The following is a 12,534-nucleotide window of genomic DNA, read 5'->3' as shown; positions in this document are numbered from 1 at the left end:
CCTGAAATGATACACGGCACTGCATATGTCACAGCGCTCACAATACATGCTGCGTAGAACAAGGTGCTTTTTCTTTTCTCGTCTACGCTCAGGAACAAAGTTCTTGCTCCTGTGCAGGCGAGCAATCGATTAGCTTGGTGATGCTGTGTGTGAGTTCAAGTTTGCGCTGCTAACAAGCGACCAGTGCAGAAGACTGGATGAAAGGAAGTCTGCCAGCTGCAGTGCACACAGCAGTCATTTTCTCGCGAACTGCGCGGCCGCTGCACTTGAATCTGAATTTTATTCTGCTATACGGCAGTTGATATTTGTTGTCGTACTTGCCAAAACGTTTTCAAGCTTCTCACACCGAATCATTCTGCCGACCGTCCTTCAACAGGTTCACAACCTCACTTGCGTGCAAACACTCATCCTTCACGTGTTCAACACGCGTCATTTTTCATTCGCATCCTATCTGCAAGAAGCGCGTTCGCAAGTTTGGCTCGCTGTCTCTTCAGGATCATTTTAGCGACCGGCATCCCGTCGAAGTCTTGCTTGCTCTTTCTGCGGCGAGTTTTCTTCAGCTGGAGTGTCGGGCAGCATCGAAGGAACAGTGCTACTCATGACTCGCAGATGCACCCTCGGAATCTGCACAATACGCCCAATGAAAAGACTTGAGGCGGAAAGACTTGGGGAATGTCAGTGCATGCAATGATGGAATTGTACACGACTCTTTTTCTGGGCGTCTTGAGATACAGTTTGCCCGTGCTGACCAACACTTGCCAGACAAATCTTCGTGCTCTACAGACTATTCAAGTTCGGGCTCTCAAAGTTCGTCTTGGTCTGCCAATATGGACATCGACAGTGGTGACTATTGTAATCGCCCGAGACCAACCCATGCATACTAACACACATTGCGGTGGAAGTGTTGAGAGTGCACATTAGGCACTTTGCCCGTGCCCGTTCCCATCATCTGGCAACACTACCGTCAGAAAGACCGCAGACATCATTTTGTATTACGATTTCGGATTATTACACCCGCCTTCCATCAGGCTTCACCCCCACAACTAAGCCATCGAATCCTCCATGGTGTTTGGCTCGAGCTGCAGTGCACCTCACCGTACCAGGAATCGGGAAAAAATCTGAGCTGTCATCACCTGCTCTCAAACAAATAATTCTGCTCCTTTTGCACGAGAGGTATCGCGACCACATACATATTCATATTGATGGATCGGCAACTCTCCAGTGTTTCCCTGGAGCAGTGGTTCTCCCAGCGAAAGCCACCATCATCAGTTTCAAGACGTGTCACCCCACTACAACGACGGCTGCGGAACTTGCAGCTCACTTCGTCTCGTCAGCCAAGAACAACCTCGAAGATGGTCAATATTAGGCGACTCGAAGGCAGCACTGCAGTCTTTGCTATCGGCCCTGCGACGTGGGCCACACGAACAACTGGTAAGAGAACTAATCCATACCTGTACTGAGAAAGGACACCCCGAGATATTTCAGTGGCTTCCAAGTCACTGCGGCATCATAGCGAACGAACACGCTGTCAGGATTGGGGGCTCAATCCCATCGCTCGTGGTCCGTTGTCAAGATTGGAGTCCGGCATGAATTCGAAGGTAGCTGGCCCATGCCGTCGTCCAACTTATCCACGCTGAGAACGTTGATGAAGGGAAGAACTGCTTCTCATCGAGAACGAGGAATATGGGTTTATTTACAATATTTATATCAGTCTAACATGACTGCTTCAGAAAAAGAGTGTCAGTCCAACATGACTGCTCAAGAGAAGTGTGTCGAGCATCCGCACAACAGCCGTTTTTAAACACTCGGTCCGCCGGCGATACAAGGTCACGCGAACGTTCGTTTACTCCTTGTAATTTCGCCGCCGCCCCGCAGAACAGTTTACGCACACAAAGGCACACACATTCCGATGTCCGGAGCCGACGTCAGAGGGGAGCCGTTCCGAGTACCTCGGAGACATTCTGGGTAGCTCGTTGTCCTGTGTGCTGGCCGGCGCGTGAGAAGCAACAAAAAACGGCCTTCCCGCGGCAGCTCACGCACGCGTAGCAGATCAGGTACGCGCTGGGGAGTTCGGGCACAATAGTTCGTCCGACGAACTCATTCCGTCACAACGGCGATGGGGCTAGAGTGGTGGCGGCGGTTTTCAGCACAAAGCCCGCTTCATCGAACGCATCCTAGCTGAAGCGACGGAGAGTGGGGGATGCGTGTCTTGTTCCCCAGTCGTAATTGGGTGGCAATCCCGCATTGCAGCTCGCCATTCTTAACAACGCCGATAACGCTGCTCGGTCGGTTCTTCAAGGTAACGAAGAGAAGCCGATACCGTTATCAAGGACAGATGCCGCTCGAAAACTTCGAATGCTCACCCGTGATATCATGTTCTCCTTGTGGGACCCAGCAGTTTTCAAAACAACCCGTTGCACAACCTAGAGTCCTCTCTACGCCTTTCAATCGCAGCTGGACTCTGCCGTCGCGAAGCTATCCTGCTTTATCGAATATGGCTAGGGGTGGCCTTTACCAAGTCTTTTGCATTCCCAATCGGATGGGGCGACGACGCCTCGTGTGATGACTGTCGTAGCGAGGAGATTCTTCAACATCTTCCCTGTGACTCGCCTCGCTACAATCTACAGAGACGATCGCTCCCAATCGCGATACGCGCTTTGACCAAAGAACTCTAACAGAAGAACTTATTCTAGAATGCCGACATCACAAGGCCATCGCCGCGGAGGGCGACGAAGGCACTGTTGCAGTTTTTAAGGGTAAGAGAATTGGACAAGCGGCTGTAACTTGAACACATGTTTACAGTGCTGCAAGTGCTACTGTGCTGTGCGGTGTTAAGAAGGGCCTGCTGAGGTGCAAGTTTTGCCAGCCAGGTGCGACAATGGCGTCGACTTTTCCTGGAAAGCCACCATCATCCTCTAGCCAAACGGCGTCACTAAGTCTACTGTGTCCGGAGGCCAATACGTCGCGTCCTCGACTCTCCGTCGCGGGATTGCCAGGGTGAGTTTGACGAACCAGGCTTTGTGACTGAACACGTGAGCAAGGGACGTCCCGAGGGAACGCCTTTGGAGGCCCCTTCCCACGCACCGTTCCTGACGAATGCCCCGAGTTCTGAGAAGTCCGTCTTCCCTCGATGGGGTCCGTGAAACCGATGCGGAAGCCCTCCCGCTCTAAAGGTGGCTCGTCTACTGATCGAACGTTTCCCTCACCTAGGGATCGAGGGAGGACCGAGTGTTTATAAACCGCTGTTGTGCGGCTGCTCAGTGTACTTTCTCTCCCAGTCGTGCTAGACTGATGAACTGCAACGTCCTTATGTATATACTGTAAATAAACCCATATTCCTCGTTCTCGATGAGAAGCACTCCTTCCCTTCAACAACGTCCTCAGTGTGGATAAGTGGGACGACGGCATGGGCCAGCTACCATCTAATTCATGCCCGACTCCAATCTTGACAACTGGTTACGAATGATGGGATTGACCTCCCAATCCCGAAAACTGGCTGACAGCGGTGAGACGGACTTCGCGACGTGGCGCTGTGTCTGCGGTGAGTGCTTGGTTCTTGCTTTGACTCTCTAGGCTTCATTTTGTGGTTGTTCTGTTTAGAATAGTAGGGAAGCTAGATTGTTGGGTATTAGCTAGGTTGTGCTTTCCCAGGTATTTTTAGCGAGCAGTACCAAGACAGTAAAGCAGCAATCATGGAGTTAAGGACACTGCTGAGAGACGAATTGTTGATTGTTGGTGAGGAACTGGGCGTAGATGTACGCAAAGAAATGCTAAAAGCGCAATCATTGGAGCTAATTTCCGAACAGGCCAGTGAGGAAGAAACTGAAATGGGGTTGGAACTTCTGAAAAAAAGAGAGAAACGGGACAGAGAGAGAGAGGAACGCGATAAAGATCGCGAGTTAAGAAAAATGCAACTTGAACTCGAAAGCAAACGTTTGGAGTTGTCTCAAGGAAGTGAAGGGGCTCTGGGACGATCAAGTGAGGCAGAATCATACCGCATGGAAAGGCTATTAAAGCCATTTGAGGTCGGGACCGACATAGGCTTGTTCCTATGCACTTTTGAAAGGACTTGCGAGAAGATGAACTTCGGTCCGAGTACATCGCCACAGTGGTTGCTGTCTATGTTGCCGTGTGAGGCGGCGGAAGTAATCACCAGACTCGGGGCACAGGATGCATGTGATTATGCGAAAGTTAAGGCTAGTCTCCTGAAGAAATACCACCTTTCAGCTGAAGCTATTCGGCAACGGTTTAGGAGCACAGGCCAAAAAGATAGCGAGGGGTATCCGGAGTTTGCATATAGCTTAAAGGCAAACCTAGTCGAGTTGCTGAAAAGCGCGGAAGCGTACGAGAGCAGAGACAGGATCATAGAATGCATGTGTCCAGTGCAGTTTTACAAAAGCATCGCACCATCTGTGAAGTTGTGGGTGCAAGACAGAGGAAATGTAAACACTGTGGAAAGGGCGGCGGAATTAGCCGAAAAGTACGCCACGCGTAGAAAGCTGAACGCCGCGGCCGGCACATGGGACGGTCGGAATGGACCGCGGAAAGCATTTCCGTTCGAAAGGGGTTCGCAGACTAGACGATCAGAGCCTGCAGAAGTGGAGGAAAAGCCCGCAGAAAAGAGCGAGGAGAAACTTAACGGCGAAACCGTACAAAAAGAGCAGAAAAGAAAATTCGAATCTTTTAGACCGATCCGCTGCTATAAGTGCCACAAATTGGGACATATCGCTGTGAACTGCGGAAAGCCTAGCGTAGTTATTTCCTACGTAGATGAAAAAGACGAGAATGTGGAACTTTTAAGCCCATATCTTCACGACTTGCAAGTTAATGGCAAACCGTGCAGGGTGCTAAGAGACACTGCTGCCACAATGACATTGTCCATCCGTCTTACGTGACGGTAGATGACTTCACCGGAGAAGTAGCATGGATCAAACAGGTTGTAGAAGAACACAGCGTGTGTCTGCCCATGGGCAAAGTCAAAATCAGTGGACCGTTCGGGGAGCTAGCGACCGAGGCTCCAGTTTCCAAATTTTTGTCACTGCAGTACCCTCAGATTTTTCGAATCGTTCGAATCGGTTACTGCGTGCAAAAGGGCTTCAACTAGGAGAGGGCGTAGGACAGGCATTGACGAGAAGCCAAGCTCGTAAAATCGCGTCGCTTCCAGCTGAAAATGCAGCAGCTGCTCCAGCGGAAGCAGCAAAAGAGATAACTTCAATAACCGAATCCGAGCTAGGCTCGAGGGATGAAAAAACGGTCGACGAAAGCCCGCCAGCTGACCAGCTCAACGAGAGCGTATCGCTAGGGTGTCAAAGTTCACCCCTGCAGGAAGAGCCCAGTGATGCACTCGCAAGCGAGACAGGGTCGTTACTATCACTGGCCTCAAAGAACTTTGATCAGCTCTTACGTGAGGACAGAGAGTCACTGGCAGCGGAGCAACAGAATGATGACAGCTGAGTTAAATTACACCACACAGTGTCAGGATTGGGGGCTCAATCCCATCGCTCGAGATCCGTTGCCAAGATTGGAGTCCGGCATGAATTCGAAGGTAGCTGGCCCATGCCGTCGTCCAACTTAAACACGCTGAGGACGTTGATGAAGGGAAGAACTGCTTCTCATCGAGAACGAGGAAAATGGGTTTATTTACAGAAATTAAATCAGTCTAAGATGACTGCTTAAGAAAAAGAGTGTCAGTCCAACATGACTGCTCAAGAGAAAGTGTGTCAGTCCAACCTGACTGCACGAGAGAAGTGTGTCGAGCCTCCGCCCAACAGCCGTTTTTAAACGCTCGGTCCTTCGGCGATACAAGGCAGCGAATGTTCGTTTCGTCATCGCAAAACTAGCCGCCTCCCGCGACAAGGTGACGCACACACACACGCAAACACACAGGTGCGAAGGACTGGAGCCGACGACAGAGGGGAGTCGTTCCGGGAAGCTCGGAGACATTCTGGGTAGCTCGTTGTCCCGCCGCGGCTTGCTCATGCGTAGCGAAATCAGGTTCGCGCTGGGGACCTCGGGCACAATAGTTCGTCCGTCGAACCCGTTTCGTCACAACGGAGATGGGGCTCGTGGATGGAGGCGGTTTTCAGCACAAAGCCCGCTTCTTCGAACGCAGTCTAGCTGCAGCGACGGAGAGTGGGGGATGCGCGCCTTGTCCCCCAGTCGTAATTGGGTGGCAATTTTTCCTTGCAGTTCGCCATTCTTAACAGCGCCTCCATGGCCCGAAAAATCTCGACTGTCTAGCGCTGACAACCGCTAGGCAGGAAGAGAACGCAGGTGGTCAGGGGGGGATTGATGTCTTGGCTCGCAGCGACCACTTGTGTATTGATGTCACCGCCCCAAAACATCCAACAAGGACAGGCAACTGCAAAATGAACCCCACCACACGGCTCTGCGCCGAGATGACGTGCATTGGCTCTCACTTTAGACTCGCTAGGCTTCAAAAAAAAAAAAACAACAGAAGTGCAGAAACAAAAGATGCTGCATTTCGCTATGCCAATTTCTGAAGCAAATTCCTGCTGACAAATTCAGCAATCATGGAGGGAATCCTGCTAAATGAGAGGGGATCTTCTTAGCTTAATAAAATTAGCACTAGTAACCCTAAAATTTAGGCGGGACCCTCAAACGCAGAATTCAAATTAGCCTGCTCAAACCATCCGCATTGCTATGCAACTTTCCATTCTTATATCTAACGGAGAAGTTGTACTCTTGGAGTACAACTATACAACTATATATATAAGTTGTACTATACCATCAAAGAGCAGGATGGCACTACTACCAAGTTTAAGGAGTATAAGGCGACCTCAAACTCTGAAATCAGCCTAGAAGAAGTAGTACAACATGCGGTAAGCTCGCACGCTCTTACCAGAGCAGCTAAATGAGCTAAAAGGGGTGTTAGGGGAATATCTCGACTGATTGAGCGATCGGCGAGGTAGAACCGAACTAATAGAGACTTTAACGTGTCCGCTATTCCGGCAAACCAGGGCGGTTTGGGCGGATTACCGGATGGTCGGGGCCGTAAACGTGATCGGAAGGAGCGGTGCAGCCGCCTGGTGTTGTAGAGCTCAATCAGACAAATACAGAGCTAAAATTGCAGTAACCAACTTTGTTCCGCTTCGCTGCTGGTGGAAATGTTCGGCAGCGGCGTAATTGTGTTCACAATTATGCCACTGTCGAAAACTTACACCCCAGCTAAGAAGAATATAGTAATTGGCTCTGTGTTCGGGTGGTTGAGCATTGCACTACCAGCTGGCGCCACCAATGTGGCCACTCACGTTTACGCCCCCGACCATCCGGTAATCCGCCCAAACCGCCCCGGTTCGCCGGAATAGCGGACACGCTAAACGTCTCCAATAACGCATGAAATAGAGCTGACATCAACCGAACCCGTAAGATCAAAGCCTTACAGGGTGTCGCCAACACAGAGAGAAATTATGGAGTCAGAGATACAGCGCATGCTAGAGTTGGGAGTTATCGAGTCCGCTGAGAGTGACTACACGTCACCGCTAATACTGGTAGAAACCCCTAACAAGGACCCTCGTCCGTGTGTTGACTACAGGAAGTTAAATGCCATCACTAGGGATCAGTTGTACCCGATACCAAACATTGAGGAACTAATTGAAAGAGTTAGCGCTGCTAAATACATTTCAACTATAGATCTCGTGCGGGGGTACTGGCAAGTTCCCCTTTCAGAAAGTGCCAGCCGCTATGCCGCATTCATCTGACCTGTAGGCACTTTTCGCCCTCTCGCACTCAGCTTCGGGCTGAAGAACGCGCCGTTTAGCTTCTCTAAGTTAATGGATATTGTCCTAAAAGACTTGCAGAAGTTCGCCTTGCCCTATCTTGATGATGTAGCAATTTTTTCGGACAGCTGGGAACAACACGTATCGTACCTCAAACAGGTGTTCTCACGGTTGAGGGAAGCCGGCTTAACGATGAAAGCGGAAAAGTGTAAGTTTGGTTGTTCGGAGGTTACTTACCTGGGCCATGTTGTCGGTCAGGGCACGAGACGGCCGGCCGAGCTGAAAATAGCTACGATTGGAGAATTTTCTCAGCCGCGCACGAAAACAGACCTTCGTTCATTTTTGGGACTTGTGGGGTACTATCAACGGTACATTCCGAATTACTCGCAATGGCTGGTCCATTAACGGACACTCTCCGAAAGGGAGCACCGCGTAGCGTACACTGGGATAAGGACAAAGAGAACGCTTTCCGAAGTTTGAAAACGCTATTGGTTTCTCGTCCTGTGCTTCGCGCGCCAGACTACACAAAGGCATTTATAGTTCAATGCGACGCATGCGGTGACGGTATGCGTCGGTATGCGCCCGACAGCGGTGACGGTATGCGGTGACAGTGACTGACTGTGATTGTATGTCTATGCTCCTTTCTTTCTTTATCTCTACTTTACTATCACTTTACCTCCTACTCCCCTCTTTCCCCATCGTAGGGTAGCAAACCGGATCTTCCCATCTGGTTAACCTCCTTGCCTCTCTTCTTTCTTCTGTCGCTCTCTCTCTCCTCGGAATGGCGCTCGCACGCGACTAATGCGGTTGAAACATTTTCTCAGCACGGCGATGTGCAAGCTTCCGTTTCTCAGAAAGTTTTGGGTCTCGTGGCCTCAACATAAGTGATACTTCTGCCCGTGGCTTGCATGTTTGCAGCCGAACTTACAATGCGATGCAAATGAAGTGGTGCCCTCCGGCTAGTTTTCTTCTGTGCAGGAACACTTTCACTCTGACTCGAAGCCTGAAAAGCTTGGTATTCGCAGACATCACCGACAGCATATAGTTCAATCCTTCGACTTCCAGGTTAATTACAGGAACCGGAGAACTATCATGACCGCGAGCTCAGCGCACCATGCCGTCAGCGTGTTGACAGAGGTTATAAATGAACTCATTCCAGCAAGAAACATCGCGCTTTTCAATATAACTCAATATAACCATTTTCTCTCAGGTTGTACTGTGAAAACCAATTATATATTAAATATAACATCTGACTCAGTAGCAAACGACGCGCGTTTCCGGACAGGCCCCTGACCGCACCGCCACTCCTGTTGTCACGACGCGGAGAATCAGCGAACTATGCCGGTCGGCACACCTACCCATCTAGCCACCCGCCGTTGTTGCTCAGTATCTATGGTGTTGGGCTGCTGAACACGAACGAGGTCGCGGGATCGAATCCCGGCCACAGCGGCCGCATTTCGATAGGGGCGAAATGCGAAAGCACCCGTGTACTTTGATTTAGGTGCACGTTAAAAAGACCCAGCTTGTCGAAATTTCCGGAGTTCGCCACTACGGTGTGCCTCATAATCAGAAAGTGGTTTTGGCACGTAAAACCCCATGATTTATCCATCTAGCCACAGCGACGCATTCCACGCTCCTGCGTTTACCGACTGGCTGCAGCTGGACGGCGGCCCGGCTATACGCCAAGGGCAGCGCCACATCACCTGCCTGCAAGAGGTCCGGGGACCCCGAGACTCTGGAGCACATTCTCCGTGCCTGCACATCTTTGGCGCAAGAACGCTCCGTAGTCGCCAGCGCCAGCTAAAGACGCCACGGCCTTCCGCCGGCTACATAGACTGACCTGCTATGCCCCAGTGCGTCCCCAACTCTCCGCACTGCGAAGCATGCAGAAGTTTGCAGATGCAAGTGGCATGGTCACCTTGTGAGCGCCCGCCTCAACGATGGCCCCTTTCCTCAGGACCGGCACCTGTGCTCTTCTGCACGCAATCTCCCTCTTTCTCTGTCTGCTTTTCCTTCCCGCTCCCTCTCCCCTGGCGACGCTTCGCGGTGCTCCCTCAGGTGTTGCAGAACTAAACGTCATTTCCTTCTACAGAACACCATCACCGCATCCTGCCCTCCTGTCGTGAAGGCTCGCGCCGTCAGGCGTCTTCCCGCTGTGAGGATTGGGAGGTCAATCCCACCACTCGCAACCAGTTGTCAAGATTGGAGTCGGGTATGAATTAGATGGTAGCTGGCCCATGCCGTCGTCCAACTTATCCACGCTGAGGACGTTGTTGAAGGCAAGGACTGCTTCTCATCGAGAACGAGGAATATGGGTTTATTTACAATATCTACATAAGGACGTTGCAGTTCATCAGTCTAGCATGACTGCCAGAGGAAGTACACTGAGGAGCCGCACAACAGCGGTTTATAAACACTCGGTCCTCCCTCGATCCCTAGGTGAGGGAAACGTTCGACCAGTAGACGAGTCGCCTCTCTGCGGGAGGGACACACACACACTTCCGCACAGGTTCGCGGCCCCCACCGACGTCATGACGGTCTTCGCAGCGCTCGGGGCTTACGTCAGGAAAGGCACATCTTATTCCCCGAGCTGACCCCCGCAGCGCGGCCGCAGGTGCTACATTGTCTTGCGTCTTGAAAGGCGCGTGGAAAGGAGCCTCCGTAGACGTTACCTCGGCAACTCCCCCGCTCGCGGCAGACCAGATCGGCGGTGGCGTGTTCAGTCATAAAGCCTGGTTCGTCGAACTCATCTCGGCAATCCCGCGACGCTGAGTGGCGGACGTGGCGCATTGTAATAAGGACACAGTAGACTTAGTGACGCCGTGTGGCTAGAGGGTTGCGGTAGCGTTCCAGGAAAAGTTGACACATTTGCCACAAAGCACAGCGTATACGAGACTGCAATGAATGGATTAGCCTCACACTGAAAGAGCTGCGTATCGAAAACACGCTACATCTACAACTGCACCCGGAGTGTTGCAGCCATGTTCCCGGCTTCCCCAAAGCGTCCTCCTAGAGGCAACCACTTCTGTGATCACACTAGGCCCACAGGGTTTCGTTCTGGAAGCCGTATTTGGAAAGCGTAGTCTCTCTGGTGGCGTTCAAGTCGCTATAATGATCTAGGCAACATTTCGCTAATATGCTCGCCTGTGCTCCCCTATTGTCAGAGCAATGAGCGTCACTGAGCACAACGACACGCTTGTAAGCGGGGCTGACAATTTCATGTCTGAAGTTGTGAGAGGACAGAGGTAGGCCACTGACTTGGCGCAGTTTAGAAAAAGCTGAAGTTGATCAAGTAATCGCGTCACCAAGAAAGACCGACATGACCGAGGCACCAAAACGTTGATGTTCGGATCACGCAATTCACCGAGTCTTATTCGGAACACGAGTATCACTGTCTGGAAAATGCTAAGAAAGAAAACTATAGCGGTCTCACGACGTGGCAGGTGATAAACAAAAAGGTACATGCAGACCCTAACTGAAGGGAAACTTAAACAAGAACAAACGATGTAGCGACCACATGAATGCAATGATTCTAATAACTTAACAGCGACCTTCTTTTCTGCAGAATCGCTTATTGTGGATGAGTCTAATTATGAACATATCTGGCTGGGGACATAATTGTACGAACAAAAAGAACGAATGTACAATCGTAAAAAGCAAGATCGATTCTACACACAAAGGCTCAATCGCACATGTTTGGATGACGACCAGTCACAGACCCGCACCTAATACACTGTTGTCGCTTTAGCAAGTTTCCCGCCTGATACGACGGATCATAGGCATGTTTAGATGCGAAACAGTTGTTCTAACGGATGAAAGGCACATGTCAACGAATTCCGCGTTTCTTTTTTATATGCGGATTTTGACAGTCGATAAAAATGTTTGCCTAATTTTCAATTATGCTTCCACGCACCCTCTTGGAAAAAATATGGCAACGAAAATGAAGTTTTTTCACATTCACGAAGCGCACTTGTTGCTCACGACGAGCACTTTCACGCTCTCGACGTACAGTGACTGCAGCTGGTACACGTAATTATTTACGCATCTTAGATGCGTCCCTTCTTGCATTTGCAGTCTCACTATCGTCACGTGCTGCACCTAGATCAGCAAGCCTTTTATCTGTGCCATCCAGTTGAATTTTTCTCAGGGGATTCGCAGCGGCTACATAAGGTATCTACCTTCTGGCTGTTTCTTTAGCGTAGTCGTTGACAGAAAAGAATGGCAGCAGGGATCACATTTACTGCAGCAGTGATTACATGTTTCGCTACGCGTAGTGCCGCCAGGCCCAACAAAGTTATACGAGCCATGGCCTTCGAGATCCCGTCCGCAAGGACTCCGTGCGCGCGCAATCTCGGAGGCCATGCGCGAACAACCAAGCAGACGCGATTTGATTATTTGGCTAACGTGCCCGTTCGCTGGCACAGGCACCGCGGAGAGAAGGACAGAGATGGTCACCTTCTGCGACGTTTAGCAGCGGACGTTTCCGCGCGGCAACACGCGATGGGTTTACGCCAGGCATGACGTCATTGACAAGAAGAGACATGCGCATACTCACGTCTGTTCCCGTCGGCGCGCTGTTCGAGCGAGTTCTTCGACCAACTTCAGGAAGCGAGAAAGACGAGGTTGCGCTGCAAGAAACAAAACCAGCACCCGCATCAGCATATGGTTCAAACAGAATTAGAACAGACGATAAAGAAAAAAAAGATGCATAAGCAGATACCGTGTCGCTGCTGTCCGTGTTGTTCTAAAGCGCTGTCCCCAATATCGTCCTTGTATGCACCAACACTTAGGAACA

At 50.8% G+C, this 12,534-nt stretch overlaps 1 protein-coding gene across 1 annotated transcript in view; it reads right to left on the bottom strand.

Moving 5' to 3' along the window:
- rdx (BTB/POZ and MATH domain-containing protein rdx) overlaps positions 1-12,367 on the bottom strand; it is a 213,466-nt gene extending 201,099 nt beyond the window's left edge. The window contains exon 1 of the mRNA XM_050177404.2: positions 12,295-12,367. The gene's annotated coding sequence lies outside the window, so the exon portion shown is untranslated. The remainder of the gene's footprint in view (positions 1-12,294) is intronic.
- Between the last annotated feature and the right edge of the window lie 167 nt (positions 12,368-12,534).

This window comes from Dermacentor andersoni, chromosome 5 (assembly GCF_023375885.2).
Source record: "Dermacentor andersoni chromosome 5, qqDerAnde1_hic_scaffold, whole genome shotgun sequence".
Classification (NCBI taxonomy): domain Eukaryota; kingdom Metazoa; phylum Arthropoda; class Arachnida; order Ixodida; family Ixodidae; genus Dermacentor; species Dermacentor andersoni.
Note: the sequence above shows the minus strand (reverse complement) of the source record. Positions and strands in the feature narration are given on the sequence as shown.